Source organism: Dendrobates tinctorius, unplaced genomic scaffold (genome assembly GCF_039654945.1).
Source record: "Dendrobates tinctorius isolate UK_male_01 unplaced genomic scaffold, ASM3965494v1 ptg000161l, whole genome shotgun sequence".
NCBI classification, from domain to species: domain Eukaryota; kingdom Metazoa; phylum Chordata; class Amphibia; order Anura; family Dendrobatidae; genus Dendrobates; species Dendrobates tinctorius.
This window is the reverse complement of record NW_027361828.1, coordinates 2,517,651-2,535,359: the sequence shown is the minus strand read 5'-3', so window position 1 is coordinate 2,535,359 and position 17,709 is coordinate 2,517,651. Positions and strand designations below refer to the sequence as shown.

Genomic DNA, 17,709 nt, shown 5'->3' with positions numbered 1-17,709 from the left:
ATAATTACACACAGTTCTGCAGTGAGATCAGGAGAGCAGAGATCGGCCATTACATATCACACTGGTAACTCCTCCTTCATGTAAAATAAGCTCTGGAGGCAGAGTTATCTTCCGGGACCATCCTCCCCAGAGCCTGGAAGAGGTCACTTACAGAAAATGGTAAAAGGTGATTTCGCAACACCAAGGCATCTGATATGAGACATATATGCCTATATTAATAGTTTACATAAGTCAAATGTGGTGAAAAATTCTCTTTAACTCAAGAAGTCTTCATCATAAATTTTGGGTCAAATGACTGAATTTTATTGTCTACATTTTGCAAAATCAATTTTTCACTAATGAAATGAACTTCACATACTTTTATTCCTCCTTCACTTTTTTATGAATCCCTCCTAACTTCTTCCTTTACGATCTGCCCACCGGTGACTTCATCAGTATGCCGATAATCCATAGAAACAGGCTCTTGACTTCATAAGCATATTCATGCAAAGCAGTTTAAGGAATTCAATAGAGGTGTCTGATCAGTGGTGATGAGATACCTTTGATGTAGGAGAATCGCTGTTTGTACAAGACAGACTGCACTGACATAGATGTCCTTAACAGCTGTTTCTACATGGTGTCGACATGCTAATGAGGTCACTGCAGACAAAAATTTGAAGATCAAGTCAGCGGGGATTCCTAAAAAGTGAGGAATAATCTTAGTAGTCTTATGGCATTCATACATATATAAACATCGGTATGTGTAATTAGAGCCATCTCTATGAGCTACAGCAGTACTGCATTATGTATACATGGATATTAGGATTTTCCTTCTTTTATGTAAAACAAATCTAAAAGGTTTTAAATATAATAAATCTTATATAACATTTTAATATACTGCAATACTATAAGGCTGTGTGCCCACGTAAGCGTTTTTTTTTTGCGTTTTTAAGCAAAAACCGGCAAAAACACTTAAAAATCACATAAAAGAAGCATCCCATTCATTTTAATGCATTTTGCACTTTTTGTGTATATTGATGCGTTTCTTTTCCGCGAAAAAAAAAAAACACATCGTGGTAAAAAAACGCAGCATGCACATTAATTGAGGAAAAGTCCGCGTTTTTAGCTATTTTCTATGAGACTCGGGACGCGCAAAAAAACGCATAAAATAAGCGCGGTTTTGCGCAAAAACTGTGTAGAAAACGCACAAAAAACGCGTGGAAAAAAACGTGGTTTCTGGGAAGGAGTCCGGTTTTCATGCAGAAATTTTCTGCATTCATGGGCACATAGCCTCATACATAGAGAGAAAGAGAAATAACTACAGTTTGAAAGCAAACTATTTTTCTCATTTTTTTTAGAGAGTAACTAAGAAATAGTCTTTTTTTAAGGGAATCTGTAAACAGATTTTTGCTTCCTCATCTGAGAGCAGCATGGTATAGTCAGAGACCCTGATTCTAACGATGTATCACTTAGTTTACTAGATGCAGAAGATGCGACACAGAGTTTTTAGATGTAGCATATAGCAAAGCTGAGAATGCTGCCCCCGCCCACAGCACAGCTTTCTTTGTACATTGTTGTATATTAATAGTTAGCTGCTTATCAGAGGAGGAGGTGGAGTCAGACCACTGCTCACCAGTCTTGGCAGTGATAATGTCCTTGTGATAAAGTCTTCATTGTAAGTAAATTACAGCACACCGCCACTAAGTGACACATCATTGAAATATGTGTTTATGCCCCGATCTCCTGCTGTCTTTAGATTATATAACAAAAACCTGCTGACAGATTCCTTTAAATACATGAAGGAGAGTCAAAAATTTTCTGCATTCCAGTTTTATTAAAAATTCTGTTGGCCTCATGGTCTTATCGCTTGCCGTACAAGTTTGCTGTCTCACCAGTCACTGCTGTGCAGGTATAAATGTGTTACATCAGTTTATTTGTGACTGTAGTGTGTGAAACAATGGAAACCCTGCAAGAGATTGGCACCAAAGAAGAGCAGCATTCAGTGATTTGTTTTCTGTGGTGTTATCAAAGATTTTGTGCGCAGTATGGAGATAGTGTTTTGTCGGGAAGGAGTGTATGTGAATGGATAGAGAAGTTGAAGGAAATGTCAGCTGTAAAGAAGCAGCCGGACACCCATCGACAACTGATGACAACATTGAACTGATTCTGTTGAATAAACAAAATAATTGAAGATCCTAAAAAATATTTAATAATTTACCAAGGTTTGGTTACTCTTTAACCCATTAACCCCCAAGGGTGGTTTGCACGTTAATGACCAGGCCAATTTTTCCAATTCTGACCACTGTCCCTTTAAGAGGTAATAACTCTGGAATGCTTCCATGGATCCCAGTGATTCTGAGATTGTTTACTCGAGACATATTGTACTTCATGTTAGTGCTAAAATTTCTTTGATATAACTTGTGTTTATTTGTGGGAAAAAAACAGAAATTTGGCAAAAATTTTGAAAATTTCGCAATTTTCCAACTTTGAATTTTCATGCCCTTAAATCACAGAGATATGACACACAAAAAACTTAAAAAGTAACATTTCCCATATGTTTACTTTACATCAGCACAATTTTGGAACCAAAATTTTTTTTGTTAGGAAGTTATAAGGGTTAAAAGTTAACCAGTGATTTCTCATTTACCCTATATGTGGGAGGAAACTACTGTTTCGGCGCATGGCAGAGCACGGAAGGGAAGGAGCGCCATTTGACTTTTTCAATGCAAGATTGGCTGGAATTGAGATCGGACGCCATGTCGCATTTGAAGAGCCCCTGATGTGCCTAAACAGTAGAAACCCCCACAAATGACACCATTTTGTAAACTTGACCCCCAAGAAACTTATCTAGATGTGTGGTGAGAACTTTGAACCCCCAAGTGCTTCTCAGAAGTTTATAACGTACAGCCGTAAAATTAAGAAATCACATTTTTTCCACAAAAGTGATCTTTTCACCCCAAATGTTATTTTCCTAAGGGAAACAGGACACCAAAAGTTATTGTTCAATTTGTCCTGAGTATGCCAATACCTCATATGTGGGGCTAAACCACTGTTTGGGTGCATGGCAGAGCTCAGAAGGGAAGGAGCGCTATTTGACTTTTTCAAGGCAGAAATGGCTGGTGCCATGTCGCGTTTAGAGAGCCCCTGATGTGCCTAGGGTAACAGGAGAAATTGGACCCCAAAAGTCATTGTGCAATTTGTCCTGAGCATGCTGATACCTCATATGTGGGGGTAAACCACTGTTTGGGCGCATGGCAGAGCTCAGAAGGGAAGGAACACCGTTTGACTTTTTCAATGCAAAATTGGCTGTAATTGAGATCGGACGCCATGCCGCATTTGGAGAGCCCCTGATGTACCTTAACAGTAGAAACCTCCCACAAGTGACCCCATTTTGGAAGCTAGAACCCCCAAAGGGACTTATCTAGATGTGTGGTGAGCACTTTGAACCCCCAAGTTCTTCAGAGAAGTTTATAACGCCCAGGCGTGAAAATAAAAAAATCTTTGCCACAAACATGATATTTTAGTCCCCAATTTTTTATTTTCCCAAGGGTAACAGGAGGAATTGCACCCCAAAAGATGTTGTCCAATTTGTCCTGTGTATGCTGATACCCCATGTGTGGGAGAAAACTACTGTATGGGCACGTCGGGGCTCGAAAGGGAAGTAGTGACGTTTTGGATTGCAGACTTTGATGGAATGGTCTGCAGGTATCATGTCGTGTTTGGAGAGCCCCTGATGTGCCTAAACAGTGGAAACCCCCACAAGTGATCCCATTTTGGATGGGATAGTACGTCATCTGGCAGAAACGGGTTAAAAAAAACTCTGAAAATGAGAATGATATCTGCTTCATGTGAAAGACTGCTTTAAGTTTTTGTACTAGCTTTAATAAATCTCTCCCCATTCATCATTATTTTCAATATTTCTGCTTGATATTGTGGATTAAAATTTTGCTATAATTATATTCAGTCTTATACTCCAGACTTATACTTGTAACTGAAATACATACAGCTCTGGCAAAAATTAAGAGACCACTGCACAGTTTTATAAAAAATCAGCTTCTCTACATGTCTGACAGCCATTCCAATGTTAGTTGAATTCCAACCAGAGTACACGTCATTCTACTTAATGTGCTTTTGATTAGGTGATCACCTGAACCAAATCTTATTTAACGAAGGAAAGTATAAAAAACCCTGCCGTGGTATTCACAATCCTCTTGCAATAGGACAAGCTGGATGGCAAAACAAGTGCTAATAATATTCCAAAAGTAATAGGAATGAAAAAATAACTTTTAACCATGCCAAAGAAGTTGAAAAGAAAAGTCTTGAGTGAGGAAAAGAAGGGGTCAATTCTGGATTTACTAGCAGAGGGATACAGTGATACATGTTGCCTCCATCCTTAAAATTGTAATCCATTACAACAAGGTCAAGCAGCAAACTTTGGGGACAACAAAGCTAAAGACCAGCAAAGGGCGAAAACGACTCTCCACTGACTGGGATTACCGTCATCTTATTCAAATGTCACTCAGCAACCGCAGGATGACATCAAGTGACCTACAAAAGGAATGGCAAATGGCAGCTGCAGTGAAGTGCACGGCAAGAACAGTTTGTAATAAGCTCCTAGATTCATGGCTCAAGTCATGTAAAGCTAGAAAAAAGCCTTTCATCAATGAGAAGCAAAGCAGAGCCAGGCTGAAGTTTGCCAAAGACCATAAGGATTAGCCCATATAGGACTGGAGTAAGGTAATCTGATGAGTCTAATTTTCAGCTTTGCCCAACACCTGGTCGTCTAATGGTTAGACGGAGACCTGGAGAGGCGTACAAGCCACAGTGTCTTGCACCCACTATGAAATTTGATGGAGGATCAGTGATGATCTGGGGATGTTTCAGCAAGGCTGGAATTGGGCAAGTTAATCTTTGCGAAGGATGTATGAATCAAGCTGTATATAAGGTTATCCTGGAAAAACGGTTTATTCATTCTGCTCAGGCAATGTTCCCCAACTCTGAGGACTGTTTTTTCCAGCAGGACAATGCGCCATTACTGTCATGGCCAGCCCAATCTCCAGACCTGAACCCCATTGAAAACCTCTGGAATGTAATCAAGAGGAAGATGGATAGTCACAAGCCATCAAACAAAGAAGAACTTCTTAATTTTTTGTACCAGGAGTGGCATAAGGTCGCCCAAAAGCAGTGTGAAAGACTGGTGGAAAGCATGCCAAGACGCAAGAAAGTTGTGATTAAAAATCATGGTTATTCCACAAAATATCGATTTCTGAACTCTTCCCGAGTTAAAACATTGGTATTGTTGTTTCTAAATGATTATGAACTAGTTTTCTTAGCATTATTTGAGGTCTGCAAGCACTGTATTTTTTTGTTATTTTGACCATTTCTCATTTTCTGAAAATAAATACAAAATTTGGTGCTTGGAAATTCGAAGACATGATGTCAGTAGTTTATAGAATAAAAGAGCAATTCACATTTTACTCAAAAAATATACCTAGAAAGAGAAAAATCAGATAAGCTGAAAATTTTGCAGTGGTCTCTTAATTTTTGCCAGAGCTGTATATTGGTGTAGAGTTCCACATGGCAGTCGAGTTTGGTCAAGAATTGGGATGATGTGGTGACTTATGAAAGTCACAGTAGTAACTTTGTATTGGACATTCAATTGACCTTTTGTTAATCATAGTACAGTTTCTGCACAATGTGGGATAACATACGACACAACCATCAGATGAACAGATCAAAGAATCTTTGTGTAAATCAATAGTTCAAGCTACTATAAGAAACTTTGTATCATTTCAACAGAAAATTCAGCTTTTTTTCTTCACTTATGAGCCACTTCTTTCAATCCCCCCTGCTCTCTGTACTCACCAGCCACTCTGAAAATCAATTGTCTGATCTGAATAAGGCTGAGATCAAGACAGACTGCCAGCAAAGTGAGGGGTCAATTTACACTGACAAACAAAAGGATAACAATGTTTTGAAATTTAGACTTTCAGGCTCCAAATCTCACCATCCATTACTGCTTTGATCGTGAGACTACCATCATTTTGTAGACAATCATCTTGGCTATCTCATATATAAATTTGACTTGCAACTATTTTGCATATGATAAGTTATGCAGATTCATGTCATGCCAATGCATTGTTAGGCTAGTTTCACACTAGCATTCGGCAGGGCTGCGTAGTTCCTCCATTAAGCCCCGCCCACTGCCACACCTCTTCCTTCAGCTCCACCTACATCGACATGCATCCTGCATACACAGGCCATGCGAATGTATGCGGATGCCTGTGCATGCGTCGTTTTGACTCTGTGCCAACCGCAACAAAATGCAGCATGTTGCATTCGGCGCAGCGTCAAAGCGACGCATGCGAAGGCATCAGCATACATTCGCATGGCCTGCACACCCAATGTTAAAGATAGGGTACTGCGTACCCATGCCGACATAGGCGGAGCTGAAGGAAGAAGTGCGGCATTAGGCGGGGCTTTACAGAGGAACTACACAGCTCTGCTGAACGCTAGTGTGAAACTAGCCTTACTGTTTTGGTCCTGGTGGTGGAAAAATCTCTCTTCCTGTATACTACAAAATACAACCTGTTCTCACATTACCTAATAGCTCAGTGTGTTATTAGGTTGATTCCCAAGCAACAGGTCAATGGTTTGAATCGAGGAGCAGCCATGAAGATGATCTCCCAATAAAAGAGAAACCGCATCATCGAGCTCATCAATAGCGGTCTCTCGGCCAAGAATATTGCCAAACTGCATCATGTGAGTGCCATGACAGTTGTAAGATTACGAAATGAAATCCATACATTCATTCAAAAGCCAATAGGTGGACATCCAGGCAAAATATTGGAGTCAACTACTCAGCACATAACAAGGTCTATCAGTTTTGGTGCGACAAACACGGCAGTGGAGGTGGCTTATATGCTTCATAATAGTGATATCAGAGATGTCCATGCAAGCACCGTGCGACGCAGATTACACAAGTCTGGAATGGTGGCCCAAGAAAAAAAGGTGAAGAAGTCTCAACTTCAATATCATCATAAGAAGCATCAGCTTGAGTTTGCACAAAAGTACCAAAAGTGGAAAATATAAGATTGGAAACAGGAGATTTGGAATGATTAGATGAAAGTCAATAGACTAGGCTCTGATGGGTGCAAATGGGTCTTGAAGAAACAAGGGCAAAAGGACCTAAAGGATCTAGAAATTGAAGAAATTGTCAAGTGGAGGAAGCCTTATGATATGAGGTTGTTTCACAGCCAAAGGTGTTGAATACTTGACCAGGATCGATGCCGGTCTCACTACTGAGTTATATGTGAGTATCCTTCTATACTACAAGATGAGCTACGTCCTACACACAAGTACTATGGGTATGAAAAGGAGGACATAGTGTTCCAACAGAACAATGACCCAAAGCATATGTCGAGATTGGCGAAGAAATGGTTCAATGACAATGAAGAGCTGCTGGATTTTGCCCTGTTAAAAACAGAATGGTTTTTAACAGGGAAAAATGCAAAGTACTACATCTGGGCAATAAAAATGAAAAAAAGCATATACAGAATGGGAGGAATAGGGCTAAGCAACAGCACATGTGAAAAAGACTTGGGTATACTAATAGATCACAGGCTGAATATGAGTCAACAGTCTGATGCAGCAGCAAAAAAGGCAAATGCAATTCTAGGATGTATTAACAGAAACATTCAGTCTAGATCACGTGAAGTCATTATTGCCCTCTACTCCTCTTTGGTCAGACCTCATCTGGAATACTGTGTCCAGTTTTGGGCGCCACATTTTAAAAAAGAGATCAACAAACTGGAGCAAGTTCAGAAAAGAGCGACCAGAAGGGTGACCGGTCTGCGAACCCTGTCTTATGAGGAAAGGTTGCAGGATTTGGGAATGTTTAGCCTGCAAAAGAGAAGACTGAGAGGAGACTTAATAAGTGTCAACAATTATCTCAAGGGCTGTCACATTGCAGAAGGATCATCTTTATTCTCATTTGCACAAGGAAACACTAGAAGCAATGGGATGAAACTGAATGGGAGGAGACACAGATTAGATATCAGAAAAAACTTTTTGACAGTGTGATCAATGAGTGGAACAGGCTGCCATGAGAGGTGGTGAGTTCTCCTTCAATAGAAGTCTTCAAACATAAGCTGGACAGATATCTGTCTGGGATGATTTAGCGAATCCTGCTTTGAGCAGGGGGTTGGACCAGATGGCCCAGGAGGTCCCTTCCAACTCTACGATTATATGATTCTGCCTGAACTCTTGGATTGCCCCCCATAGTCCTCAGACCTCAACCCAATCAAACACATGTGGGTAGAGTTGAAGAAAAAGCTGTATACATACCCATGTGAGTCGACCAGTATGCACCAACTTTGTGAATGTGCACCAAGAGACCTTGGATCAGATTTCAGTTGAGACATGCTTGAATCTGGTCAAGAGCATGTCCAGAAGGATTCAGGCAGTGTTTAAAGCCAAAGGTGGATTTACAAAATACTAAAAGTAATAAAAATTAAAATTTAGATTTTTAGGAGAAAAACAGTAACAATGCAGTGGCATCACAAGAATCTGCATAACTAATCATATGCTAATGTCAAATTTATGTATGAGATAGCCAATTCCATTGTCTATAAAATGATTATACATTCAAATTTCAAGCTGTTGGTGGTGGTGAGATATGGAGCCTGAAAGTCAAAAGTTCAAATCATTGTTACCCTTATGCTCATCAGTGTATACAGCCTATTGCATTTTATGGAAATAAGAGGTGGGAAAAGCGAGAAGGAGTGAGTAGTTGACTGAGAAAACAGGCTGATGGACACAAACAAAGATCATGCTGAGCTGCAAAATAAATCTTACCTCACATCACAGATCGATTCACAGTTCGACAATGGCTTCTATATGATGTTATCCATGCTCATATGGGTGGGCTTGCACGACTTAGGCCATCTCCATGCCCCGACACTGACTGACAGTTGGCTGTCAATCAGTGCTAAGGGTGTAACAAGGTGGTAGGGGGTGGTAGTCGTGGGTGAGTCTACTGAGTCACAGTCAGTGAGCACACCTTGCACATAGAAAAACAGATAAAGTACCGGTCCTGCAGCACAGTCAGTTATCTCTATCACAGGGTTTTTCTCCACGCTGGAATCATGTCCTCAGATACACCACAGGTCACGACTCTGTCCAAACGTTAGAAACTTTTAATGAATATAAGGTAACATGAAGAAAATAAAGTAATGCTTTCTGCGCTTTCCCTGCATCTTCAATGAGTTATATAACATCAGTAGCTCCCATCTGGATTTCAGGAACTAGCAGTTCATCTGTAGTCACTCCCACAGAAACAGTGCCCATCCACACTTAACAAGGTGACACGGGGTGGTAGTTATGGCTTAGTCACTTTAAGCTACAGTCCATGAACAGAGTCCACTGGACTAACAGTCAGCAAGCACCCTGGTCCCTTGCACAGAAAATAGACAGGACAGCTGAACCTCAGACAATTTACCTCTTCTCCACAGCCACTGCACACGAACAATCAGGATCCAGAGACACCGTTAAGATCCAACAAGGATAACAGTTTATTTCAGAGTAGAGATCAGGTAATAAAACGTGGAAAAGAAAGGTGGTTACAATTATTCAGGTAAATTTCCTGTTCTTTCCCTAATTCTTTCACTACCATAGCAGCGGTAACATCAATGGCGGCAGCAACGGCAGCCACAGTCACAGTCCTCCAACCGATTCCTGGGCACTTATAGTCCTCGACGGGGCACTACTCAGTCCCAGTGCCCACTTAACTGCCCGTGGGCCTGGGGCAGCAGTCTATTCTCCAGCCGGGGATTTCTTCTGTCCCAGATGGGGATGCACATATGCCCCAGACGGAAGCTCCCTCTGTCCCAAGCGGGGTTGAACCTGTAACCCAGACAGGGACACACACCCTGCCTCAGGCCGTCCTGCCTGGGCTCTGACCAGAACGCCTCAGCTTCCTTTTCCCTAGAGGCTGTTGGCTCAGCCCCCTAAGGTAACCCCTTCTGTCCCTGCCTCTAGCATGTGCATAACAAACACAGCACAACAGTCATACATGGCAGACACAGCACATTTAACAGTGTAAAACACAAGGAGATAACAATAAGGCATGTGATACATAGCATTACACATTAATATGTTAACATACAGGTACACAATTCGAGTACCGCATAAAGTGCACGGGACCAGCACATGGGAGTGAGGGGAAGCAACGAAGTTCGCCACCTCCCTACACACACTGCTCGAAAGTCCTTAACAGTGCACGCTGCCCGGGAACTGACATCAGGCCATCAAGTGTTGTGAATTCTCTTGATCTGACTTCTGAGTCGGGGCTCCCTCTGGTGGTTACTGCGGGTAGTGGAGCTGGCCGGGTTGAGAGAAGTCTGCCACCTGACGACGATGATTGGAAATCAGGGGTTACTGACTGGGAGGATATAAGTGAGCAGGCTTCCCTCAGTTGCTGCTGGTGATTAGTTTCTTCCTGTGCATTTTGAGGTCTGCTGTCTCCTGCCTGATCCTGCATTTTTCAGTTAAGTTGTTCATTTGCTAATCCTTTGCATCTGATCGGGTTTTGCCTCTTTCTGCTTTTCTGTGAGGGTTCAGCGTGCTCCCTGCTGGGGCAGTGCTGGACCCCGCTCCATATGTTACAGCTTGTGTCAGTTTGTTCAGTCCCCTGTTATATTAGTCTCTTTTGCCTTGCTGCCAGTTTGCACCAGAATGCTGATATAGTGGGGGAGAGTTCGTGAGACCTCAGTATTTTTTGTACATCAGACATGTTGGATTTTTTAGGGTTTTTGCATGATTGCAGACAGTGTCTTTCCTTTCCTATCTAGACAGTTTGGGCCCCATCATTTGCGCACTCTATTTTCCATCTGCATTTGTGCCTCATCTTGTCTCACCGACATTATATGTTTGGGGGCTATTTCTTTGGGGTTCTACTCCGGGGCAGTTTAGATTTCACCTTTCTTGCTTTAAGCTTAGTTAGTTCTCCGGCTGTGCCGAGATGTCTAGGGCATCATAGGTACGCCCCACGGCTACTGCTAGTTGTGTTGTTAGGATCAGGGGTCTGCAATCCGCTAAGTTACCAACCTTTCTGGTTTCCAGGTGGCCATCCTCATCGGTGACCTATTCATAACAATCAAGCCTGTGTGTTGCAGAGGCCCCAGATCCCGCCCCACAGTGTGTTATGAAGTATTCAGACTGCGGAGCGGGATGAGGGGACTCCAAAACATGCAGGCTTGATGGCCTGATGTCAGTTACCGGGCAGTGCGCACTGCACATGCCCGAGAACTGTTGTCACAGCGCAGTTTCCGGCATACAACACAGGAGGCGGTGGTGGCACACAGGGGCATGATGGATGGATGGGAGGTGGTGCCCAGACACAAGAATGGGGCATGATGGACGGATGGGAGGTGACGCCCATATGCAAGACGGGCATGATGGATGGCTTGGAGGCGGCGCCCAGATGCAAACAGGGGCATGATGGATGGCTTGGAGGCGGCACCCAGACGCAAGACAGGGGCATGATGGATGGCTGGGAGGCGGCTGATACAGGGGAGACACACCATACCTATGGGACACAATACAGGTATGGGGACCTAGTAATAAAAGTCAATATTTCGGCGTTACTAGGGGTCAGAAACAGAAGAGCCACCTTCACAGAATGCAGCGTTAGTGCTGCTGAAGGTGGCTCTTTTACTTAAAAACACCCTGGGGGTGACAGGTTCCCTTTAAAGGATGTCTGTCATATCCAAAATGCCTTTTACACTAACTAGTAATATGGGGGACTTCACCCCTATAAAAGTCAATATCCGATAATTGGGCAGAAAATACCATATCTCCTAGCTAAATCTTACTATAAAAAAACTGGAGAACTCTTATTTAAAATAATTAACAAATCTTTATTAAACATCATACAAATTCATGATCATAAAAACACACGGGTCCTAAGGTACTACGTGACGTGTTATCAATTCATTCAATGTCAGCAGTTCTTTATTGCACAGTTATTTTCCCTACACGTGGTCCACTGGTATCGAATTTGTGGTATGTGCAATTAAAATTTACATATGTTTTGATGTGAGGGTTGCCTTGCACTATTTTGCCATCATTATAATGCACTATTTGCACCATGTGTTTGTATGATCATGAATTGGTATGATGTATAATAAAGATTTGTTAATTATTTTAAATAAGAGTTCCCTATAAAAAATCATATTAGCACTTTACCTGTGACTGGTGCAGTGCTTGTGAAAATTACTTTTAATCCATTCACAAATTAAGCACCTATGGTTGGGCAAGAGCTGGGTGCAACCTTAAACAGCCTCAATTTGCTTCTTGGTGACTGCCCTAGATAGTGATCGACAGCACTCACTTGTAGACTAAACACAGCCCTGCTGGGCTCTCTGCAGACGCCGCTTGCTATTCTTTCTGGTGTGTGAGCAGCATCAGCAGAGAGGAATCAGGAAAGTGGAAGTGACCAGTCAATGCACGTGCATGCAGGCAGCACAGTCAGTATCGGAGCGCGTGTGCACACCAGCAGGTCAGCATTTGCTCTAAGTTAGTGCTATTCATTACAGACAAGGGCAGTCCCTAAGACCCAAATTGTGAGGGTCTAACAGTGCCCCCAACTCATGTTCACATCGCGGGTGTACCAAAGCACCCTCATATGCATATAGATTAAAAGTTATTTTCACAAGCACTGTGTACCAGTGATGGTAAGTAAAGTGCTAGTCTGAATGAAGTCCCAAGATTTGCTACAGGTGCAGTACAACAAAAACCAAACCAGAAAAAAAATCTGCTAAAATTTAACTTTATAATAATGCAAACAATCAGTGGCTCTCAAATATACACACAGACTCCAGCAGCATATGTAAAATACACCAGTCACCGTCGGTGTCAGAATAAAATCAATAGAACTAAAAAACATTACTAATGCGGTTGGAGTCACCATAACATAAATAAAATGGAAAAACAAATATATGAGCCAGTAATGAATAACCAAATTAGGACAAACAGTATAGTTAGCACAAAACTAGTCATATAAATCCCTTTGCATCTTGTCTCCTATTGCAGTAGGGGTTAAACTACCACACACAAAAAAAAAAAAAAAAAAGGAATGGACTCAGTCTTGAATCAAGGTGCCCAGTAACAGATATTGCACATACAGTAGATCCTGTCTCCTATTGCAGTAGGGGTTAACCTACCACAAAAAAAAGGAATGAACTCAGTCTGGAATCAAGGTGCCCAGTAACAGATATTGCACATGGATCAAAGTTACCTCCTCCAGTAGTAAGGGTTGAGGCTGCCACAAGTGAAGTAGGTGGCTACAGACTTGAGTGAAGCCGCCGCTGATTCCAAATTACAGGTTGCACAGGACCTTTTAGTATCGATATCGCTCCTCTAATAAATAACCAAATGATTCCTTTCTCCTTATCGCCTGCAATAGTCACGGTAGCGGTGCTGCCCCAGCCGGCGGCAGCAAGCGTTATATGCAGGCTGAAAAAAGTTGCGCGTTCTGAACACTGTGCCCGACTGTCACTCTGTGCTCGTCAGCACAAGACCTGCGTGACGTCAGAGGCATGTGATGTGCTGGGCTGCAGCCGCTATGGATCGCGGTATGGACCAAAAAAGCTATCCGACACGGGATATGGTCCCACTGGCGATCTTGGCACTATGTATATACACACCTGCTATAATTATGTAAATTAGAAAAAAAAAAGGTCAAGCTGCTTAGTGGAAACCAAATAGTTCAATCTCACTGTTTAACCCTTTAGGGATGAGAGTGTCAGGCATAAAGATCCAGCGTGATCTTTATGCAGGTGTGCCTCTGACGTCACGCAGGTCCTGTGCTGACGAGCACAGCGTGACAGTCGGGAACAGCGTTCAGCATGCGCAACTTTTTTTCAGCCTGCATATAGCGCTTGCTGCCGCCGGCCGGGGCAGCACCGCTACCGTGACTATTGCAAGCAATAAGGAGAAAGGAATCATTTGGTTATTTAATAGAGGAGCGATATCGATACTAAAAGGACCTGTGCAACCTGTAACTTGGAATCAGCGGCGGCTTCATTCAAGTCTGTAGCCACTTACTTCACTTGTGGCAGCCTCAACCCTTACTACTGGAGGAGGTAACTTTGATCCATGTGCAATATCTGTTACTGGGCACCTTGATTCCAGACTGAGTTCATTCCTTTTTTTTTTGTGGTAGTTTAACCCCTACTGCAATAGGAGACAGGATCTATGTGCAATATCTGTTACTGGGCACCTTGATTCCAGACTGAGTTCATTCCTTTTTTTTTGTGTGTGTGAGGTAGTTTAACCCCTACTGCAATAGGAGACAAGATGCAAAGGGATTTATATGACTAGTTTTGTGCTAACTATACTGTTTGTCCTAATTTGGTTATTCATTACTGGCTCATAGATTTGTTTTTCCATTTTATTTATGTTACGGTAACTCCAAGCGCAATAGTAATATTTTTTAGTTCTAAAATTTAAATTTATTAGTCATTTATTTTACAAGGACCCACACCATGTGAATATATAATGTATAGTCATCTTGGCAGCATGGCCAAAAAAAGTTTAAAAGTTGCTCAAATCACAGAAAAAAAGGGGGATACCAACCATTTAATAGGACTATATATATTTTTGAAAAAAAAGGGCCCACTGTCACCCTAAGATTTTTCCTCACTTATCTGTGGAGGTTGGCACTTTAAAAAAAATGCAACAATGGCGCCCCTGCTCCTCGAAGACTGTCTCTAAGTATTGAAATAATTTAAATACCTATTTTCAAAAGGGGACAATTTCAAAGAATTAGTTGTAGAGAATCAATTAGGACATATATAAATTATCCTAATTAGCGAAAAAAGTATTAACCATTCCCAGTAAAAATACATACTGCCAGAAGTGTTGATACACAAGGGCCAATCAATATGGCACGTAGTAATTAAAGCATGCTGCATGCCAATACAATAACGTTCAAATTAATAATCCTTAGCAAATAAAACATGCCACGCAATTGTGTTCAAAATAGTGATATTCTAAAAGGCAGGTTAAATCCAAAAACAAAAGAAATGGCCACAGTATTTGATGTATAATGGGAATAACCACAATACTTATATGATATGATGTCCCATAGACATCAGAACTAATAAATCTTCTTGACGCTTTTCCCCTCCAGTCCATGAGGTTCATCAGGGGAGCAAGTGGACAGTGGGGTACAATTGATGGAATGAGTCAAGAAATAAGTGTTACTGTGGAAGCCATAATGTGCTGGGAGCGCAGGTGGTCTTCTCTTCCATCCTCCCAGTGGATGGCCATGGAACAAGGAGGGGGAATAAGATTCTGCAGGTGAACAACTGACTACGTCAATGGTGCCATCAGCAACGATTTGGATTTCTGGATCACGGAGTGAATTACCTATACGATGGACTACTTGCTAGAGAAGGGGTGCACCTTACAAAGACTGGAAAACATGTATTTGGAAGTCGCCTTGCTACACTTGTAAGGAGTGCTTTAAACTACAACAACGTGGGAAGGGAAGCAAAAGACCAGAAAAAGCCATACACCTGACAAATGCTATTGAGAACTCTGCTATTAGAAGAGGAAAAAAAGAAGAACAAAGACAAAAGAATCTAAATAATAAAAATATTGGAGAAAGAGAAAACAATCACAAACTAAAATGTTTCTATGCTAATGCACAAAGCATGGGCAACAAACATGGAGAATTGAAACTACTAACGCAGGAAAAGAAATATGATGTCTTTGGAATCACTGAAACTTGGTGGGACGATACACATGATTGGAATACAAGACTAGAAGGATACAACTTATTTGCAAGAAACGGACTTGATAAACGAGGAGGGGGTGTTGCATTGTATGTTAGAAACGCATATATCTGCACAGAGATTGAAGCTTCAGAGACTGGGAGTTCTGTGGAAACTGTTTGGGTAAGAATACAAGGACAGAACAATGGAAAGGACACCATTGTAGGCATTTACTACAGGCCACCTGTGCAAGCTGAAGATAGGGATGAACTCTTTATGCATCAAATGGCCAAGTTGTCCAAAAAATATGACATAGTTGTCATGGGAGATTTCAACTATCCAGACATTTGTTGGGAATCTCTCTCAGGCAAAACTAACAGGTCAAGGAAATTCTTATCTTCTCTTGCTGACAACTTTATCTTCCAAAAGATAGGGGAGAAAACAAGGGGAACTGCTACCTTGCATCTAATCCTTATAAACAGGGAGGAAATTGTTGAGGAGGTAAAAGTGGCTGGGACCCTAGGAGGTAGCGACCATGCTATTTTAGAATTTTGGATAACTAGAGGAGGAAGACCTGTGAAGACTCAGACTTCAAGGTTAGATTTCAGAAAGGCAGATTTTAAGGGATTCAGAAAGAGAATTGGAGGGATCCAATGGCTGGATATCCTTAAAGACAAAAATGTCCAGGAAGGATGGGAAATCTTGAAAAATGAAATTCTCAAAGCACAATTTTTAACAATTCTGAAAAGAGGGAAGAATAGGAAGCATTTATGGAAACCAGGATGGATGAACACAGAACTTAAGCACATGCAAAAAGGAAGAAAGAAATGTTTATAAAATGGAAAGAGGGAGGCATATCTAAAGAAGAATATAATGATGTCTGCAGAACCTGCAGGGCACAAATCAGATTATTTAAAGCTGACAATGAATTGAGGCTTGCAAGAGATGTCAAAAGCAATAATAAAGGATTTTGGGGATATGTCAAAAGTAAAAGAAAAGTCAAAGATGCTATAGGATTTTTACAGGATGAAAATGATGAAATGGTAAGACAGGATGTTGAGAAGGCTGAACTTTTAAATTCCTATTTTGCATCTGTTTTCTCTCAGAAAGGAAATGTAGCATCAACTGTTCTTCACTGTCCTATTAAGGGAATAGAAGAATCCAGGATATCTATAAACAGAAAGATAGTGAGGAAACACTTAGCTAACCTAAATGAATTCAAGTCTCCAGGTCCAGATGAATTACACCCCAGAGTACTGAACGAGATAGCAGAAGAAATTTTTGAACCCCTCTCCATAATCTTTGAAAATTCTTGGAGAACAGGAGAAGTCCCAGAAGACTGGAGAAGAGCAAATGTTGTTCCTATCTTCAAAAAGGGGAAGAAGGTGGACCCAGGCAACTATAGGCCGGTGAGTCTGACTTCAATACCAGGAAAGATCTTTGAACAAATTATTAAACAACATATATGTCAGTACCTGGATAAGAAGGAAGTGATTAAACAGAGTCAGCATGGCTTTGTAACTAATAAGTCATGTCAGACTAACTTAATTTCCTTCTATGACGGAATCACTGATTGGGTGGATCAAGGAAATGCTGTAGATATAGTATATCTTGACTTCAGCAAAGCATTTGACAAAGTATCTCATACAATCCTTATTGAAAAAATGACTAAGTATGGAATGGACAAGGCAACTGTTAGGTGGATTCATAACTGGCTTAGTGATCGGACCCAAAGAGTGGTCGTAAATGGCTGCACATCCAGTTGGAAGAATGTCTCAAGTGGGGTACCACAGGGCTCTGTCCTGGGCCCTGTATTGATCAAACTTCTTTATCAATGATTTAGATGAAGGAATAGAGGGTAAACTGATTAAATTTGCTGATGACACAAAGCTAGGAGGGATAGCTAATACTAGAGAAGAGAGAGATAGGATTCAAAAAGATATAAATAAAC

General features: G+C 41.4%; 1 protein-coding gene and 1 long non-coding RNA gene across 6 annotated transcripts in view; one reads left to right on the top strand and one right to left on the bottom strand.

The window, feature by feature from the left end:
- INPP4B (inositol polyphosphate-4-phosphatase type II B) overlaps positions 1 to 17,709 on the top strand; it is a 1,297,521-nt gene that overhangs the window by 688,400 nt on the left and 591,412 nt on the right. Inside the window, exon 1 of one of the 4 annotated variants that reach the window (XM_073549780.1) lies at positions 13,839 to 14,123. The exons of the other annotated variants lie outside the window; for them this stretch is intronic. The gene's annotated coding sequence lies outside the window, so the exon portion shown is untranslated. Of the gene's footprint in view, positions 1 to 13,838; positions 14,124 to 17,709 lie in introns of those variants that run through there. 4 annotated transcript variants of the gene reach the window in all.
- Positions 1 to 17,709, bottom strand: part of LOC141052526 (uncharacterized) — a 110,316-nt gene that overhangs the window by 8,082 nt on the left and 84,525 nt on the right. The gene's annotated exons all lie outside the window — the stretch shown is intronic.